Source organism: Miniopterus schreibersii (assembly GCF_964146895.1).
Source record: "Miniopterus schreibersii genome assembly, chromosome: 12".
Lineage (NCBI taxonomy): Eukaryota > Metazoa > Chordata > Mammalia > Chiroptera > Miniopteridae > Miniopterus > Miniopterus schreibersii.
This window is the reverse complement of record NC_138112.1, coordinates 69,763,555-69,783,136: the sequence shown is the minus strand read 5'-3', so window position 1 is coordinate 69,783,136 and position 19,582 is coordinate 69,763,555. Positions and strand designations below refer to the sequence as shown.

The 19,582-nt window shown below is 43.3% G+C and overlaps 1 protein-coding gene and 2 pseudogenes across 3 annotated transcripts in view; 1 reads left to right on the top strand and 2 right to left on the bottom strand.

Annotated features, from left to right (window-relative positions):
- Positions 1-19,582, bottom strand: part of PACS1 (phosphofurin acidic cluster sorting protein 1) — a 95,364-nt gene that overhangs the window by 39,310 nt on the left and 36,472 nt on the right. The gene's annotated exons all lie outside the window — the stretch shown is intronic.
- On the bottom strand, positions 3,405-3,922 carry LOC308565502 (histone deacetylase complex subunit SAP18 pseudogene; annotated as a pseudogene). The gene has a single exon. The product of its transcript is annotated as a histone deacetylase complex subunit SAP18 pseudogene (transcript).
- On the top strand, positions 7,651-12,636 carry LOC308564917 (ferritin light chain pseudogene; annotated as a pseudogene). The gene is made up of 2 exons: positions 7,651-7,673; positions 12,044-12,636. The product of its transcript is annotated as a ferritin light chain pseudogene (transcript).

Below are 19,582 nucleotides of genomic sequence, written 5' to 3'. Positions count from 1 at the left end.
TGCAATTAAATATACTTTTCAGGTTTTAAAATAACATCTTATCTGTAAAAAGCACAGTGCTATATACAAAACAATTATAAGTAAAAGTTTTAAAGTAATGAATATTAACATCTCAATGGTAAAGTCTTGATTGTCCTTGGAGAGTTATTAAGTCAAGCAGTCTCTGTTTCACATGTAATAAATCAAAGGTTGAAAAGGCTTGCAACCGTTTTTTTTTCTATTTTGATGAAAAGGATACAACATGAAAAAGAAAAATAGCCCAGGTCTCAAAATTAAAGAAGCTAGAGACTGGAATTCTGATCCTAGAAAACGGAATCTTTTTCCTGCCTAGGAGTCACCACAACTCTGTTCTATATTTAGTAACTGGAGGACATGGGAAATAGAGCTCTTATTTGTTTTGGGTTTTGTTTTGATAGCAGCAATGGTTATTTTCGGGGGAGAGAAAGAATGTGGATTGAGTAACTGTACTGTAGATTACAGTATTAAATTCCAACTGCTGGATGAAATAATTACTACTTATATGACTAATAAAGTATAAATATTTACAGATGGCTTATCATGGGCAATGCATAACAGGAACAGAGAAATGGGATGGGGAGAAGTGAATAAATACAAAAAAGATCAGTTTTGCCCCAAAGATTTTTATAATGTACTAAATAGACACTTTTAAAACAAAAAAACAAACAGAAAACAATAGAAGAGGAATGCAGGAGGTGGAATGGAAGTAAAAGTGCTGTTTATAGCCTGAGTACCTGAAGGAATAAACCTCACAATTCCAAATCACAGTTAACATTATGCTATAAGTAACTTTCTTTTTATCCTCACCGAAGGGTATGTTTTTTTATTGATTTTTAGAAGGAGGGGGAGGGGGAGGGGGAGGGGGAGGGGGAGGGGGAGGGGGAGGGGGAGGGGGAGGGGGAGGGAAACATTGATCAGTTGCTTCCCACACGCTCCCTGAACAGGGATCCCTGACCAGGAACCTTTTGGGACAACACTCCAACTAACTGAGCCACCAGGGCTGCTATGAGTAACTTTTTAAAAAGTGCCTCTATGTGTGTGCTTACAAAGTATTACTGGTACACTGTAGAAAAAATATCTAATTTATTTTGAAAATATAAAGTGAACAAAACATCCCTATAAAACTCTGCAGAGAATCACTGTTAAAAAGTCTGGGTCCACCAACCTTTGAGCATATACTTCCGTGCTTCTACTCTCTCTCTCTTTTTAACCAGACATATTTTACAATTTACATTAAGTGGACATTTTACAATTTTCATTGATTAAGTGGACATCTTTCCATGTTAATAATGTTCCTGGACCAAATCTGCAGAATTTGTCTCCCCACGGCGTGCAGCCATGTCTCTCCTCAGTTGCTTTTTTTTTTTAAATTCTTGTTTTTTATTTTTAAACCTGACATCTAAGGGCTGCTCCTACGTCTACACAGTTTAGTGACCAGCCAATAATTGGTTAGACTGCGTTCACACATCTTGAGCCAGCTAGACCATGGATCTGTGTAGAGGTGATGGAACACAATGGTCAGGTCGGGCCCAACTTTTACTTTCTGCTGCACCCTCTTGCATCACCTCTGTACATTTATTCAACTTCTCAGCCAACTAGGGGTATGTGGATAGCTTGGGACCTCTCCAGTCTTACCTACATGTGTGCATAGGCTCCTAGTCAGTCAGGAATGTGTGGAGAGCTTTTCGAGCCTTTCTGTGTCAGTGTCGTTTTCAGGATCTCTGTTAAGTTTTGGCCTGTCCACCAGTCTGTTGCTTGACCTCACTGGGACAGCTATTTAGGCTACGAGAACTGCCTTTTCCGTTGCCACTGAGATTACTACTTTTACTGACAATGCCAATGGACATGGGCTTCTTTTAGCAGCCGCGTTGCTAGTTTTCATGGTCAGTCCACCCTGAGAGAAGTACTACACTAATGGGAGGGGACAGTGAGTAGTCCCAGGCCAGAACATCAAAAACTCCCACTGTTCTTACATAAATTTCATGTTTCTTATGGATAAATGCTTCTCAATTTGTTGTTTGCATTTGTTCTATTTCCAAAGCCCTGAAATGGTTGTTTTTGACAACTCTGTCCAGTTATTTATTGTTGTTTAAAAAAAAATTTTTTTTTTTTAATCCTCAACTGAGGATATTTTTTCCATTGCTTTTCAGAGAGAGTAGAAGAGAAAGAGAGAGAAACATATTGAATGGTTGCCTCCTGCACATTGCTTTTCAGAGTGGAGGAGGGGTGGGGGATCAAGCCTGCAACCAAGGTACCTGCCCTTGGCTGGAATCGAACTCAGGACCCTTCAGTCCATGGGCTGACTCTCTAACCACTGAACCAAGCCAACTAGGGCTATTACTGTTTTTTGAGGAGAGATTTCCTGACTTCCTCTCTCCACCCACCAAAATCCTGCCTGTCCTCAGGCACTTTTAAATCTTTCCTCTTCAAGTGTACCACTCAGTCACAGAACATAAAAACTACACTATACGTCCTGTGAGATCATAAAAACGAATATTCCTCATATCCAGTTGTCTTCCTACACTATTATACCATATACTTCTAGTCTTGAGAAAGCAAAATATAACTTTCTAAAAGATGATTTAAAAACAATTCTACCTGGTCTAAAAGGAAACCAATGACAGATTCTTTCAAGTCTTATCAAGGTACCAGGAGCAGGTTTCCCGTGATTCATTCAGGAAAGCAAGCTGCTTGGCTGTTTTTGTTTCCCCTTCCTGTAAGTCATGTGTTCTCTCTATTGGTTTGCCTCTAAAGTCAACCATAAGCCCCTGAAAGCTGGTTACCTGATTTCTATATTTATCTGCACCAAATCAAACCCAAGATTTACTTCCCTTGCTCTAATATACCTGTTCTCTTCTTCACATGATACAATTTCTTTTTGTAATAGAAATGGCTCCTGCCGCTGTACCTTACCCTACTAAAACTGCACAATATCATATGCCTGCTCTGGTCATTCAGCAAACAGGTATTATATTGTTAGTCTCCCCTCTCTTTGATAAGAAACCAGTTATCAGTAAGAGGCAAAGAGGAATCAAAGTTCAAGAATTTCTAACTCCTAGTTCTATGATTACAAACCTCCTAAAATTAAAAAGCATTTTTAAATATTGTTGCCATGTTGATACTGTAAGTTGTTGTTTTTTATTGCACACATATATTTAACAACAGTTTTACTTAGAATGCTAAGAGCACTTCATATTTTACAGGATTTGAAACAGGAGCTTTCTATTAATATTCATATTATAGCACAGCCAAATTTAACTCCTAAGTAAATGCATTACAATCTGTTTAGAGTTTAAAGTCTTAATGGCAATAACAAGAGGAGGAAAAGTGTAAATTTGTTTTACATAACAGAATGAAAAATAAACCCCAGAACTAGTCAATAAAATTTAATATGGCCTCATGTACCCAGAAGGAGGTGATGCCCAATTCAGAGGGGTGATTTGGCTTTACACAGATAATCTCTGATCTGAAACTTCTGCAACTGCAGGGTCATAGAATCACAGTCACTCTGTTTTCTCCTGGTGATGCCAATCTCCTTTACTTGATTACCAGGTCTTTTAATATCTGTAAAAACAATTGCAAAATTAAAGTGTGTGTTCTTTCTAGCTTCTGGGTAGACTTCTTTTACTAAACTAGTCAGTTCTTTCAAGGTTGCATCCATCCAGTTGCAGGTCTGCAGCTCGCTGGACAACACGTTCCTGCAGAGAGCGTGTCTGTGTGTCGGTGGTGCCCGTTATTGACGACTTGCAGCAGCAGTAGCAGCCACAGCCAGCATCCGGCTTGTCTTCTCCCGGCAGACTGGCTTCTTTTTAATTTCCTCCTAGGTGACACAAGACTCCACCACCATCTTCCTCCTGTAGCCTGGGAGATGCCTGCTCTGACCTCTGACCCCCGCAGCAAGCATGAGAATGAACTTGATACTGTAAATTTGTGACAAAGCATTTTTTTACACAACTCATCCTAAATTAATTGCACATCGCTTTTCAAACTTTTTAAAATGCTTTCCTCCCACAAAAGTTTCCAATAGCAAATGGCTTCCCAAGCTGAGTATTATACACTAAATCATGGCAAATTAAATTTCTCATTAGTTCCTTCCCTTGGATTGGTGGTACAACCTGACAGGCACACACGAAGAAGAGCAAAACTGCACTAACGAGGAACCCGAGGCCACCAAACCCAGTCTAACTGGGTGGACACAGTGAAGGGTCCACTATAAGGCGACCATTATAGGGTGCTGCTATTTGTGCCCAACAGCTGCTCCAGGATGTTCTCCCAGCACCAGCCAGCCTCTTGAGGGTTCCACTCAGGAACGCACCACCTGAGCAAGGTGGACATGCCACAGGTAATGTCTCTTTCAGACAGCAAGGAGTTTTAAATAATCCACACAAAGTCTGGAAGCCAGCAGTCCATTACAAGTACCTTAACTGATAAGGCGGGATTGATTACATGAAGGTAATTCAATTGCAAGACTCTTGACGACACCATAATTTAATACTGCTTGGGAGGGAAATCTCTCTTTTTGTTTGACATTTTCATGAACAGAACTACCTGACTGCAGTTTAAAATGCTGCATCAGAAAAATAGCCTCTTTACTAAACAGATGGACCTGATCCACCTGCAAATAATACAATTTCTAGTTGAGCCATACAGCTGGAGTCAGTGCAGGCTAAACTTGGGTCTGTGATTCATTTTTTCTCAGTGATGGCATGCCAGATACAAATACCACTCATGGCTCTGGGGTGTTCAGTGAAGGTGGCTAACATGCAAGGGGGCAGCATGTGAAAATCCCAGACGCCACCAACATCAACGCGCGTCTCAGGGCTGCTCTGCCGGGGTAAGCAGGGCTAGACGGCAGCTTGCTTGAACCTGTCCCTCTTTTTTTCAGGAGTTCTATTTGATTTCGTTTAAACTAACAGCTCTGAATTATAGATAGATCAGGTTTATATGTGACAGAAATTATTTCCTTCTTTTTTTTTTAAAGGATGCTGATTCTTAAAGAGATGAACACATTCTACCTGGATTATAGGAAAACATATATCTATACCTATATCTGTTTTCAAGAAAACAATCTGCATGGTCAAACACCACTATAAACAAAGCCTGAAGATAAATAACAGAAAGGGGGGGGGGGGGAATTTTACAATTTATATCAAAGACATAGGGCTATTTTCTTTATTGTACAAAAACTCCCAAAATCATTAAGAAAAATAGACCAACAAGCTAAGAGAAAGCTTGTCTGGAGAGACCAAGGAGGCTGAGAGCGGTCCAACCTGAAGGGCATTTTTTTGTGTTAGAGTGAAAAAATTGAGCCATTTGTTGCTAAAAATGGTTGAATCAGGATTGATGGTGTAAATTCCCACGAGTTAAATGTCAGCTGAACATACAGAAGAACTTCCTAAGAATTCGGAGAGTCCATAAATGGATTCAGGCCAAGGCCACACAGACAACTTCTAAAGAAGTTTTCGGGACGATCACATTAGTTGGGGAACTAAGCCACATAATCACCGAGGTTCCGTCAAACTCTAAAATTATACAATTCTCTCCCAAAGAGTGCATCAGCTCTGGAAAAGTTAAGAGCATGAAATCAAATAATGATAGGCTCTCACAACACCAGAAGAATGAAAACCATGGTGCTTATCACAATTTTTTTCTTCCGGTTTTCACACTTTTATTGTAAAGCTCTCAAATAAATTTACATGGGTCTTTCATTGATAGCTCAGCAAACAAACAACTGGAGGGGAAGGGAAAGTCAGAGAAATAGAAAGGCAGAAAGAGACAGAAATCGTTACAAATCAATGGGATTGTGCTCGCAGTGCCAGATAAGGGAGTGGAGGGGGGGCAGGGCGGGGGCCCTTCCTGGGAGGGGTGAGGTGGTGGGGTACCTGACGTGCCCCAAACCCCATTCCCCAGAGATTCCCAAAGGGAGAGACTGGGGCTGGGAGCCCTCAGAAGTGAGGGATGCTCCAGAGACCCGAAATATGTCCCCACATATATCTTCCCCCTACCAAGAGACATGCTCTGGCCCTAGCCAGCTTGGCTCAGTGGTTAGAGCGCCGGCTCTCGGACTGAAGGTTTCAGGGTTTGATTCCAGTCAAGAGCACATACCTCAGTTGCAGGCTTGATCCCTGGGCCCTGTAACCTAAGTATGTGCAGGAGGCAACCAATTGATGTGTCTCTCTTACCTTGATGTTTCTCTCTTTCTCTTTCACTCTCTCTGAAAAGCAATGGAAAAAATATCCTCTGGTGAGGGTTAAAAAAAAGAGAGAGAGAGAGGCATGCTCTGAAGTAAGAGGCAGAACAGACTGGGTCCCCTCTAGGAAGACAGTGACTGGGTCAGGCTGGGTTTGAAGGGGTCTCCTCTGGTCAAATTTTGCCTATTTGTACACAAAATTGTATATAAGGCACTGGGAAGGGCTTCACAAGCCTAGGACCAACAGGAGTGGTCCTCAGTGCTTTTACCCCTGCCCACCTTTTGTTTCACCTCTCAAGTGCCCCAGGTGGTGACAGACTCAGCGCCTGACCTCAACCATGGAGCTAGGGGCTCTGCCTTTGCCTGCAGAAGGATTTCTCCTCTGTGCTTCTCAGCCCTCCCAGCCATCTGGGCCACCCCTTCCTCTGGCTCCTCCATAGTGCGAAATGCTTCTCTGCCCTTCCACTAGTGCTCAGGAGTCTCCAAGACCAGAGCAGGATGCCCGGGCCACCAGGGGCTTCTCAGGGGAGTCCACTGATCGCAGGAATGCCTCCTGTCCAGACCACCCTCTCCACTAAGCAAATGCGCCTCACACAATCTTCTTGCCAGAATCCTACCTTCAGACTCAGGACAGCCCTCGAAGCAACTGCCTCAGCTGGCACCTCATGTTACCAATTCCACCACTCCTGCCCCTGCCCCATTTGTGCAGGGGAACGGGCTGTCTCTTTAACAAGCCCCAGCCCATTTCCTGGGCCTCCACCAGGGAAAGGAGCCTTTGGCCAGCTCTAGACCTGGCTGCTGCCACTTTAGCCTACTCTACCCCCTACCCTCCATAGAAGGGCTGTATATGCTGGAGCTGCCAGCCTAACAATGCTCTCTTCCCCAGCACTGCTACTCCAAGCCAAGTTAGGGGCGAGGAGTAGAGAGCAGGGTGATTCTTCAGCCCACTGGCTTTTCCAGGATGGAAGTGGGGTCTCTGGGGTTGCAGAAGTCAAGACCCCAGCAACACAGCTCCCAAAGGCACGAGACAACCCAGCAGCCTGTATCTACCCTCCTAACCTTGGGCCACCCCCTAAGTTTGGACTAAGTCAAGCAAGTGCCATACCCTGAGTCTCCAGCCTTCCAGTCTGGGCCCCTGGGGAGCTGGAGAGGTATGGGCCTAGGCAGTAGAGGTTTCTGGAAGGAAGAGGGACAGCTGCTTTGAGATGGCCACAGTAGCAGATGGGGGCTCTTCAGGATGCCCCTCACACCCTGCCTGGCCCCCCCGAGGTGAAGAAAGGCATCCTACGTCAAAATGGCCGACTGAGCTTTCCTGCCTCCCAATCTCCCTACCTGCTTCCCCAAAGGACCCCTGACCCTGGCAAAGGGAAGCCCAAGTGGAAGAAGGGAGCCAGGAGCCCTGGTATGCTGAGTCAATCTTTCCACCCCCTCAGATCAAGACAATGGTGGTTTTACAGGCTGACAGGTCAGTTATGGCAGGGGCTAGGGGTTAGGGGTAAGGGAGGAGGCAGTGTGCAGGTCCCCCTACTGGGGGCAGCAATAAGCCACCGCTTGAGCAAACCTTCCTGCCAGGCCAGGCACAGTCATCCCACCCATGTCTAGTCTGCCCCACAGCCCCAGGGCTCCTCTGTGATGCTCACTTACACATTTATTGTGTCTTGCATTTTAGGTATTTATGCTCGAGATAACTGTTATCTCCTCTTTGGGCATATTTCTTATTTATTGCTCTCTTACCTCAAAAGTGTCTTATTTCTTCTCCTCACTCATTCTTTTCATTATATACTTTTGAACTAAAAACTTCCCCTAGTCATGGCTAAAAGTGCTTAGGGATGATCCTTATTAAGATAAAAGCAAGCACTAGACTTGGAAGTGCAATTAGACACGAGAACAGACTCACTGTTGCCAGCTTCAAAAGCTTTAGAGACACCTAAGGAGTTCCCTTCAGAATCTTCAGATTTTGTTAATCTTCTCAGCCTTCCCCAACTAAATCTGCTTGCCTTAAGCATTAGAATCAAGGTCAGTAAAACTGTCCTTAATTTTACTTTATAAGTTACTAGTATTCCAGCAACTCAGATATACTGCGGGGTCAGTATGCACTGACAGGCTGGCTTCCTTCTCTCTCGATCTCCTCATTTTTAGTGCTGTTTCAAATTCTACACGACTGATTTGAACACTAGATTCTGGAATACAGATCATTTGTAAATTGTACCTTGTAATATTTGTGCTTTTTACCTCATAATCAAACTGTAGTGAAACTGGGTTTTACACACAAAGAATCATACCACTGAGACCTCAAACTTAACCCTCCAACCCTAATTCACTCTCAAAACTCTGCTTTTGCTTTCAGTAACAGAGAAGCCTGGGGAGGGGGAGGGGGAGGGAGAGTGAAGCAGGATTACCTCCTCCCACCACCACCAAAACACTCAAAATCTCCTGAGTACAGGACTCATGATTCAGCAGATCATTCCAACCACCCTGTGCCACCCCCCAGAGAACACTGTATGTACTTAAATAGTCAGGCTCCCCCATCCAGAGGAGCATCACAGAGGAGCCCTGGGGCTGTGGGGGCAGCCAGACAGGGCAAGGAGAGAATTCCCCTGGGGGTGGAGGAGAGGATGCCGGGACAGTTTCTACTGGGCCAGCAGGGGACGCCATCAGTCCAGGACAGCCTGGCTGTTGGGGGGGTACAGGGAGAAGTCTAACTGGACTGCCCTATCCACAGGCTGTGCCCAAGGTGGGAACACTATACCTAACTATAAACAATTAGAAAGGCTTTCCCAGCCAGGTTAGCGGAGAAAAGAGCACTAGACACAGACAGACAGAACCAGTTATCTGCCATCTGTTTCTATGTTTGCTTATCCAAATCAGAAAGGGCCACGATAATGTCGTTTGGTATCCAGAAGACAGGGAGGCCAGGCAAAGCTGAAGAAACTCCTTCATGGAGTCCTTGCTGCTCTGAACTCAGCAAAGTCAGGATGGGCAGCTAGCGGTGTGCAGAGGCCCTTCAGCGCAGGCTGTGGTGCAGAACACTGTATGTACCTAAAATAAGTAGTTAAGCCCCCCACATCCAGATGAGCATCACAGAGGAGCCTGGGGCTGTGTGGGGAATTAAGTGAGTAGGGATTTCAGGCCAGGACAGAGGTGACAGATCTGGAACAATTTATATATACTTCTGGAATAAGCATGTTTTATGGATATGTTAAAAGCTAGCTTTTCTTACTGCTGAGAAATTACAATAAACCTGAACTATGTATCGTAGACATCTGAAAAAGATGGAAATTAAATGTCTTGCTAGTATCACACTTAACCAGGACAAGTAACACTGGTATAACTCTTACTGATTCAGTTTTTTTCCAGTAGACATTTTTGTAAATCATTAAATTCATGATGGAAAAAAGGGAAGAAAGCACTGTTTTAAGGTGCATTTAACAAAAAGGTCTGCCAAATATCTGAGCCTGGACAACACATATAAGCAAATCTGTTTCTTCAGTGGCTACTTTGTGTGGCTCCCAGGCCTCAAATCTGCTGGCAGGCGAAATCTTTCTAAGACATCTCTTGACCTATATTATATTATAAACCATGAGCATTACTAGCTGTTCTGAGGACCTGTACTGGGGTTAGTAACATCCTTAGCCCCACGTATCAGTCAACAATGAGGCCTTCAGTGGCTACTAGTGAAGTCAGGGAGGGAGTGGAGAGGCAAGAAGGGCGAGGGATGCAGAGAGGAGCGAAGAGCAGGGGATAAAAATGGAAGCACACAACATGAGTAGGAAGGGCAAACACTGCACAATACTTTAGACCACAGAGTGCCACTGGCACTGTCATTAAGTGACATCCCTGGCTGCTAGTTGTTTACACCTGTTCCCGCAGTGGGTAAAAATGGTTATTCATCTGTGCAATTGAATATTACCTTAAAATTTACATAACATAACCAAACCTATTAGAAATACTGTTTTTTACATCAGACGCTTGGTGTTCGCGAGCTGAGCCAGAGGAGGTAATGAACTTTCAGAATTAGGGAGGCAGCTTTCAGATAGAGAGTTTCGAGCCAGAGGCAGGACACACACTGTCTGCTAGGTGTTTTTGTAAGTTATCTCATTTATTCCTTACAAAAAAACAATAATGTATGTGTTGTTATCTCCACTCTATAAGTGACAAAACACACCTAGGAAAGATAAGTGACTTGCTCAAGGTCCCAAAACCAGTAAGTGGCAGAGCCAGATTCAAATCTCAGGTTCTGAAAGGACAGCTGCCTTCCTCTCCTCTACCTGCCAGCATATGGGCACTGACTCTCCCGACCCCAAGGGACCAATGCCTCTGAAGCCCACTCATTCATTCAAAATATGTCTACTAGCTGCCACCGTGTACTACAGCACGGCTGCAAACACCAGGACCGTGAAAGGGACAGACCCGGTGCCCTAGTCCATAAAGCTGGCTGTAAAACTGGGACAAGGTAAGTGACACAATGAACAAATACAACAAACAACAAGACATCAAGGAGTAACAATGACTACCAACAAATAAGATAACAGAAGGGGACTGGGCAAGGGTACTAATTCCCACTTCGTGGTTAGGAAAGGCTACACTGAGGTGGTAACACAATGCTGACAACCGAAAGATAAGAACCAGCTATGCAAACAGCCAGGGGCGGAACTTTTTAGGTAAGGGAGCAAATGCCTTGAGGCAGAAACAGGTTCGTTGTGAAACAAAAAACAAACCTATTGGCTGGAGCAGAAAAAGGGAGGGGATAAGAGAGAGGTTAGACAGGTACACATGGACAGGTCCCGCTGGGTTGAGGCAAAGGTAGAGGCTGCTAAAACTGTGATTGGAAATGCTCAGAGGTTTTTATTAAGCAGGGAAGTAACACACTCTGGATAGTGTTTGGAAAAGGTTATTCTGGCTACTAACAATTCCAAGAAGGCTAGAGTGAAAGAAGGGGGGCCAGTGGGAAGGCCACTGCCAGGGTCCAGAAGACAGATGATGGAGACTTGGCTTAGGGTAGTGGCAGGTGAAGATAAAAAGATAGGCACAGGTTTGAGAAAGATTCTGGAGTTAGAATGTACAGGACGTGCTGCTAAGTTGGATATGGAGAACATGGTAAAGGAAAGAAGCAAAGGTGACCCCAAGGTTGTTGGCTTAAGCAACAGGGTAGATGGTGGTGCCTATTTACTTAGATGAGTAAGGGATAAAAGAGAGAGATCTGTGTTAGCAAGGTTAAATCTGAGAAGCCTGTTAGATACTCGGATGGAGCTATCTGGCAGGCAGCAGGTATACAAATTTAGAGATCAATGGAAAAATCAAGCTGGAGATACAAGCTTAAGAGACACTCATAAAACTAATGTTTCTTCTAACTAAAAGAAAATATATTATTTCTTAGTGACCTACGAATGGGAAAATATTTCTTATTAAACAACGTATCAAAAAGTACGCATCTTTTACTTGAAAAAAGTGGAAGAAATGACGATATCGAAACGAAGGACTTCTGCTGAATAAAGGACACTATGAATAAAGTTAACAGATGGGTGAATGCCAGAAGGTGACATCTGCAACACTTATGACTGATTTAGGATTAATATCTGAACCATGTAGGAACGTCACAGGGAAAAACAGGGGAGGGATATAACTAGGTCACTCACACAAGGAAAATCCAAAGACTCACCAGGCTACAGAGACTCTCCTCCTCACTAGTAATCAGAGAAATACGGATTAAAACCAGATAGGCAGTGCCCTCAGCGGTGCCCCGGATCTGTCTCTGGCTTCAACAGTGTTCGGATGGAACCGACCCAGGGACTTCCCTTCTTCCAGCCTCTGATCACCCTCCAACCTCTTTTCCAGTCGCCACCTTCGGAACCACCTCAGCGACCCTCAGCCTCGTAGATCAGCCAACACTATTTTTTTTATCTTAATTCCTTATTGCCAAACAACCACGAGCTCCCAGATTCGTCAGAATTATTCCACTCAGGTGGAGGCTGCAGTCAACGGCCTGACCAACCAGCCTCTGTGGGCCTCCCACGCCTACCTCTCCCTGGGCTTCTATTTCCACCTCAATGATGTGGTTCTGGAGGGGGTGGGCCACTTCTCTCATGAATTGGAGGAGATGCTTGAGGGCCCCCAGCATCTCTTAAAGATGCAAAACCAGAGCTGTGGCCATGTTCTCTTCCAGGATGTGCTGAAGCCTTCCCAGGATGAATGGGGTGACGCTCGGGACACCATGGAAGCCTCCATAGTCATGGAGAAAAATGTGACCCAGGCCTTTTGGATCTGCGTGCCCTGTGTTCTGCCCACATAGACCCTCAGCGCTGGGACTCCCTGGATGAGCAGGTAAAACTGAAGATGGGCTACACCTGACTCACCTCTGCGGGCTGGCCAGCCCCCAGGCTGGGCTGGGAGAGTATCTCTTCGACAGGCTCACCCTTAAGCACCACTAGGAAGGAGCCTTTGGAGCCCAGAGGCCTTTGAGGGGCCCCTCTGCATGCCCCTTGTGTCTGGCTTTGGCCTGAGCCTCTCCCTGAAACTACTAGGCATCCTTTTAACCACCCTGGAGCCCTCTCCCATGCATTGGACCAAATGGAAACAATAATGGTTTGTGCAGCAAGAAAAATGAAAAACAAACAAACAAAAAAAACCAAGATAACACACATCTGCTAAATTGACAAATGCTGGAGAGTCAGGTACCAAGTGCTGCACTTTGTGGTGGGAATATAAAGGGAGCAATCATGCAATACTTAGTGAAATTAAGTATGAATGTACTCTGACCTAACACTTTTGGGATTTAGCTAGAGAAACTCTTGGACACGTCCCTAAGAAGATATATGTGAGGACCTTCATTAGAGCAGTTTGTGGTGCAGGAAACTGGAAAACAATTGAGGTGTACATCACTAGGAAAACAGATAAATAGAATGTGGTTGTCCTGGCTGGTGTGTCTCAGTGGTTAGAGTACTGGCCCATGCACTGACGGGTTTCACGTCTGTTTCCCTGTCAAGGGCATGTACCTGGGTTGCAGGTTCAATCCATGCCCTGATCAGGGCGCATGTGGAAGGCAACCAACCGATGTCTCTCTCTCATATCAATGTTTCTCTCTCTCTCTCTCTCCCTCACCCCCTTCCTCTCTCTCTCTTAAAATCAATGGGAAAAATATCCTCAGGTGAGGATTAACAAAAAAATAAAAAATATAGCTTTAAATAAAAAAGGATCAGATTGAAAATTATAATGCAATATTATTCATATAAACTTACAAAAAACATTATAAAGATATAAACCTATCCAAGGATAAATTATTAAACATGTTAAAGAAAATGCTAATGGAAATGGGGGATGGGAATGGTAGAAGAGATGGAAAATGACAATAATGGGAAATAAAAAAACAAGAGAGGGGTCTCATAATGTCAATATAATGTGCAATGAACTAAATAGTATGATTAAATTCAACTCTGCACTTGAGATCTAAAGAAAAAATATAAAAAATGTATGGATGTTCCTTCTTTTCCAACTGACCTTTCCCAGACTGCCTGAGATTTTGTCAGTTGACTTATCTGACTTAACAGACGAGCAGGAAGGAAGGAGGACTCTGTGTCAGAGTATAATGTGGTCATCACTGTACCTTGCACCCACCTTTAACATGCTCATTGCTCATACTGCTGAAATTATAGGTAAACACGGTTATCTTCCACCTTGACAGTTATATCCTTAAGGGTAGGACTGTCTCATATTCATCCTCATAAGCCCAGAACTCAGCACAGTGGCTAGTCAAAGAATGTACTTAATAAATGCTGACTGCCTGTCTGGTTTGTTGGTTGGTAGACTGGATGAAAAATGATTCAAAATTGAATTACTGAATTGTTTGAATTATGAATTATTGAACTAATTGAACTGTTTTCAGCTCAGGTTTACAGTTAGTTCTTGACTATTATAATGCAGGCAAATGACTGTTCAATGGGTTATCACTGGACACGGCTAAATGCCCCTCCCAGCATCATTTTTTTTCCAGCACCAAAATGCTTATGTCCATTTGGATACAGACACATGAACTCTCAAGTTGACTCTATGGTTTCAAGGAAGATGATGATGATACAGAGGGGAAAAAAAGTGCGAATGATAAAAGTTCATTTTAAGTGGGAGAAAAAGCAGAGATGCAGCACAAATCAGATAATCCTGCTGCCTGGCAGTGCAAGGTAGATCAAGTCTCTGAAATTACCATTTGACAGCATGTGTACAACATGTGAAAACCCTTAATATTTTTAAATCAATTTTTAAATCAACTTGAGTACAGTGTAATTTATATAGAATAAAATGCACCCATTTTAAATGAACAGTTTGATGAGTTCAATGTAGCACCCATGTAACCACCACCACCACCAAGATACAGAACATTTCCAACACCCAAAGGTTCCACATGTCCCATGCAGTTGTCCACCTTTTACCCCGGCTCCAGGCAACCACTGATTCCCATCTGTTGAGACATTGATCTTTATGTGTTTTTTAAATATAAAAAAGTTTAACTTAATATTTGGAAAATTTCAAATACACACATAGTAGAACAGTACAATAAACTTGTTTATCTAACACTCAGCTTCAACAACAAAAAAATGTTTTTAATCCTCACCAGAGGACAGGCTTTTTATTGATTTTAGAGAAAGGAAGGGGGAGGGGGAGAGAGAAAGAGAGAAACATCGATTGGTTACCTCCCATATGCATCCCAAACAGGATCGAACCCAAAACCTGGGTATGTACCATGACTGGGAATTGAACCCACGACCTTTTTGTGTACGGGACAATGCTCCGACCAGAGTCACACCAGCCAGGGCACAGCTTCAACAATTTTTAATGCACAACCAATCCTGTCATCCATACTCCTGCCCACTCCCCTGCCTGGATTATTCTGAAGCAAATCAGACACCAATTCTCTTCATATGTAAACAGTTCAATGTATATCTCTAAATAATATTGTTTTAAAACATACCCATAATACCATTTTCACACTTAAAATACTTAACAGTAAGTGTTTCAATACCATCAAAGGACTAGTATCCACATTTGCCAGATTGATTGGCATTTTTTTCTTCATTTCCTCTGATCAGATCCATACATCACTACTGGTTCATTCACCTCTTAAGTCTACCTACAGGTTCCCCTCTCTCCTTTTCCCTTATCATTTATTTGCTGAAGAAACTGATTTGTTTTTCTATAAAGCATCTGCAGTTTGGAATTTGCTGACTATATCCCCAAAAATATATACCACTTCACTATACCTTGAATTACCTATAAATCTGTAGTAAGATCTAGAGGTTTTAACAAATTCAGGTTCTATTTTAGTTGTCAAGGCTACCTTACAGGTGGTATTGTGCACATGTGTCAGGAGATATACATACATAATGTCACACATTCCCTTTTTGTCTCACTTTTTGAAATATACAGTATTTTCCTCAACTAATAAAAACATTTATTATAGTGTAACAGACCCATTGAAGTGTAAAAGTGTAAAAGGTGTAGGACATCAATCCACATTTACCAGATTGAGTCTGGACTATGATGTCCCTGCAAAGGAAAAAGTACTTTTTAAATTTTTTTAAATTTTTGTTTAAAATATTACAAATGTTCCTTTTTCTACCCAATGACCCATTCCACCCTGTCCCATGGAAAAAGTATTTCTTGAGTCACTGTCTGAAATACTTAGATGGTTCTATCCATCACATCTGCATTCATTTATCTGAAGTTATACACTGAACATACACTGCCATGTTCATCTTTTTGTGGATGTCATATCACCTCAAGTATTCTTTAGCTCATGAGAGAAGAAATGCAGTCTCACTCCTCCACTCAATTCCTACCCCAGACGGCTCTGCACAGCCAGCACGCATGAGTGGGGACAGCCGTGCCTGTCTGTGGAGGACGGCCCTCCTCCAGCCTAGATGCAGTCCAGCCTCTTTGATTAGTCCTTCACAACCTTCCTCCAGAGTCAGCTATATCCACATTTTACCAATCAGAAAACGGAGGTACATGGAAAAAATATGAACAGTGACTGAGTGGAGGGTTACAAAACTTACCGGTTGTTCAGAAAAACCTGCTAAGTTGAGTGTAACGCTCCTCCTTCCCTTCAGGGAGACCTGTGAGTCTAAACAACCTGAGTGTCTGGGAGGAAGGGCTGTAGACGTTGCCTAGACAGGGAGCGGGGGGGGGGGGGGGGGGGAAGCCCGGGAAGTGACCTTCCTGCTCTCTTTGGTAGGACAAGTCCCTGCCTGACAAGAGCTAAGTTGTAAAGAGAGTAAAAATCGGTTCAATTAAAGAGATAACCCATGAAGTTTGGGATGGGGAAGAAGAGAAAAGCAGTTTAGTTCTAACCTCCCGGAAGTCCAGGGAGAGGCAGGTACAGAGCTATACAGAGGAAGTTAGAGTCATTAGCAGAACACTGGGGCTTCTCTTTATTCCCACTTTGATAAAACCCTCTGCCACCTGCAGCACAGTGCTGCTCTACTGGGCCCTCCTCTGCAGCCACCTCCCCCTCATCTCTGTGCTTGGCTGGTTTTTTACTGCCTCCAGAAATAAAAGTTAGACTACAATACTTATTATGCCAATAATCACTACTTGGTAACATGAGTTCCAGAAGCACAGGCCTCTTCCTACAAACAGCACAATCTTCAATACAAAAGGACAGAGCTCTCCCTCAACTCTGTCCCCAACCCTGGACAAGCACAGATTAAATTAAGAATTCTCAAAATTCCCAGTGGTGTCAAAAGCATTTAAAGTTGCCAGGGCAAAGAAGCAGACAACCACAAAGGATTTCAGTGTTACATACAGTGGGAATGATTGCAAGAAATTCTAAATATGGACAGACAGTAATTTAGATTCTTTTCTAATGGCTAATACTATTTTTTCAGTTCAATATCTGACTCTAAGTCAGGCTCCAATTAAGGACAGCAAGACCCAGTTTTCTGGTTCCACTGAGATTTACTTGTTCAGGGATTACCTGATCTGCTAGTTGTGAATCTGTTTCCAGTCAGTGCTCTGCTGGAAAACCTGTCGTGACTAACAAATGTGTTTCAGAACAAGGAAACACCCCGAATACCAGGAGTCAGGGAAGTAAAGCCCCAAACAAGCAACTCTCACTCCTGGGCTGGTGCCTTCCCCAGCAGGCCACTGCCGCTGTCTCTAACCAGCTGTGGGAAGCTGGCAAATCAACCTACCTAGGTTTTGATTTCTTTCCCTCCAGCCCAAATGGCCACGATAGAGAGACATGGGGGAAAAACAGCCCCTCTTCTTCAGTTGGATATTCTGGTATCTATCTGTGACACCTGAAATTACAACAGACTACCTGAGAACATGGGGAGCCAGCCAGGACAAGCCAATGTACTGAGGATGAAAGGGCTGGAAGAGAAAATGAACTTGGGCCCTGAGCTACTAAATTAACCAGCACTGGAACCACCCAATCTCCAGACTTCTTGTTATCGGAAATACTGTGTGTGTGTGTTTAAGTCATTAAGTTGGCTTTTCTGTTTCTTGAAGGTGGAAACATTCTGCTAACACTTGTTGACCTAAAAAGTCTGGCGCATCATAAGGCTTATGCAGCAATGGAAGGCAGAGTTGGATGTCTATAATTAAAACAAACAAACAAAACAAAACACAACACACTGTTCTTGTTAAAACATGAGAAAGGCTTCAGGAAAGGTAAAGGACAAGGTTACAAGGAAAAGTACAGTCAGTGGATCCACACATTTAGCAATTCAATAAATAAACTTGGACCCGGAAACTAGCCTGGATGAACTAACTTATGGTGCTTCATTTCAGAAATATTAATCAGAAGACAGTCTTTATGTTCACAACAACACTATGAGGTAGTTACACTATCCTCACTTTACCAACGAGAACCGAAGCCCAGAGAAGCTGAGTAACTTGCCCAAAGTCTCTTCACCCAAGCACTTTTTTCCTCCTGGAACTCTCTCATTTTCACTAAATAACTGCTACACATGATTCCGATTTCAAATTAAATACACATCACTTCTGTAGAGAAAGGCGTCTTTGATGTGTCCAAACAAGGTCCAAAGCTCCTATTATACCCACTGCAGTCTGTGCTCCGTTGCAGCACTGTGTACACTCGCGGCTATTGAAATATCTGTCCTTCCCACCGGGATGTACAGGCCCTGAGAACATTCTGTCCTGCCCACCACCATACGGTATTTCCAAATCTGAGCACCAACGCCTTGCCCTGAAGAGGCTCCCAGGTCTGACAGACGGCAAGTAAACGGCTCCTTACAACGCAGTGTGGAGGCAGAGAGGACGCGGAGGAGTCTGGAAGCGCAGGGCAGGGGGTGGGGAGGCTTCGTGGAGATGTGCCTCAAACTGAGCCCTGAAGGGTAAGTAACTCGGAGAAGGAGTGAGAAGGGGCTCCAGGCAGACAGAGCACAGGTGTGTGTACAGAGAAGAGAGGCCACGGAACTCCGGGGACTACCGCTAGCTCAGTAATGCTCCAAGTCTGTATTAGGAAGCAAAGAATGAAGCTTGAGAGAGAGAAGGTACAGTCCATAACAAACACAGCAGTATCTTGCACACAGCTCTAAAATCACCCAGTGACAGTGCATGCGATGAAAGCACCTGCTGTATGCCATGTGATGCCATTCGTCTTCGCGACCACCTGCGCATTACTATCCCGTGAGGAAGCAAGACCACACGAGCTGAAGAACGGGCAAAGCTATTACCTGACTCCAAAGCCCGGGCTCCAACCACACAGTCTAATACTTGGCTAGCTTACTATGCATTGATATAATCGCATATAGTTGTAAGTAATTCAAACATTAATTATGTTGATTCTATTGGGAAAGCTGGCTATTCAAAGGAAGCCCATCTCTTTTTCATTAAGCAAATCATAAACACAAATATTTCATAGAGTTTGCTTGAAACAAAGCATATAACTAGTATTCAATATATTAGAACTATGTTACCTTTAAACAATCAAAATTATGCTAAACATTAGAACCCCTTGGTTTAAGTTTCCTCATCAAAACTAACCTTCCTAAAAATAATTAAAATATTCCTTAAACAACTCAACTATTGAAAATAGATGAAAAGGAAAGAAAGTAGTTAATAAAGAGGAAAAATGGTATCATTTGCTTTAAGCACGGTAAAATGATAATATGATTGAATGTGTTTACAAGGCATACAATGTATGTGCCAATTCAAGTTAAAACATGAGCTAGAAGATTTACCAGTTAGGGAAACTCTTGGTTAAAAGAACTCAGTGTTTTAAGGAAACCAGTTATCAGCAAAAATGCAAATGTACTAAGTCACAGCTGATGGGCTATTAATAAATCATTAAAACAAACTACAGGGAGATCTTCTTTGCTTTTTAAAATGTCTCATAATATACAGCAAGAGTTCACAGAC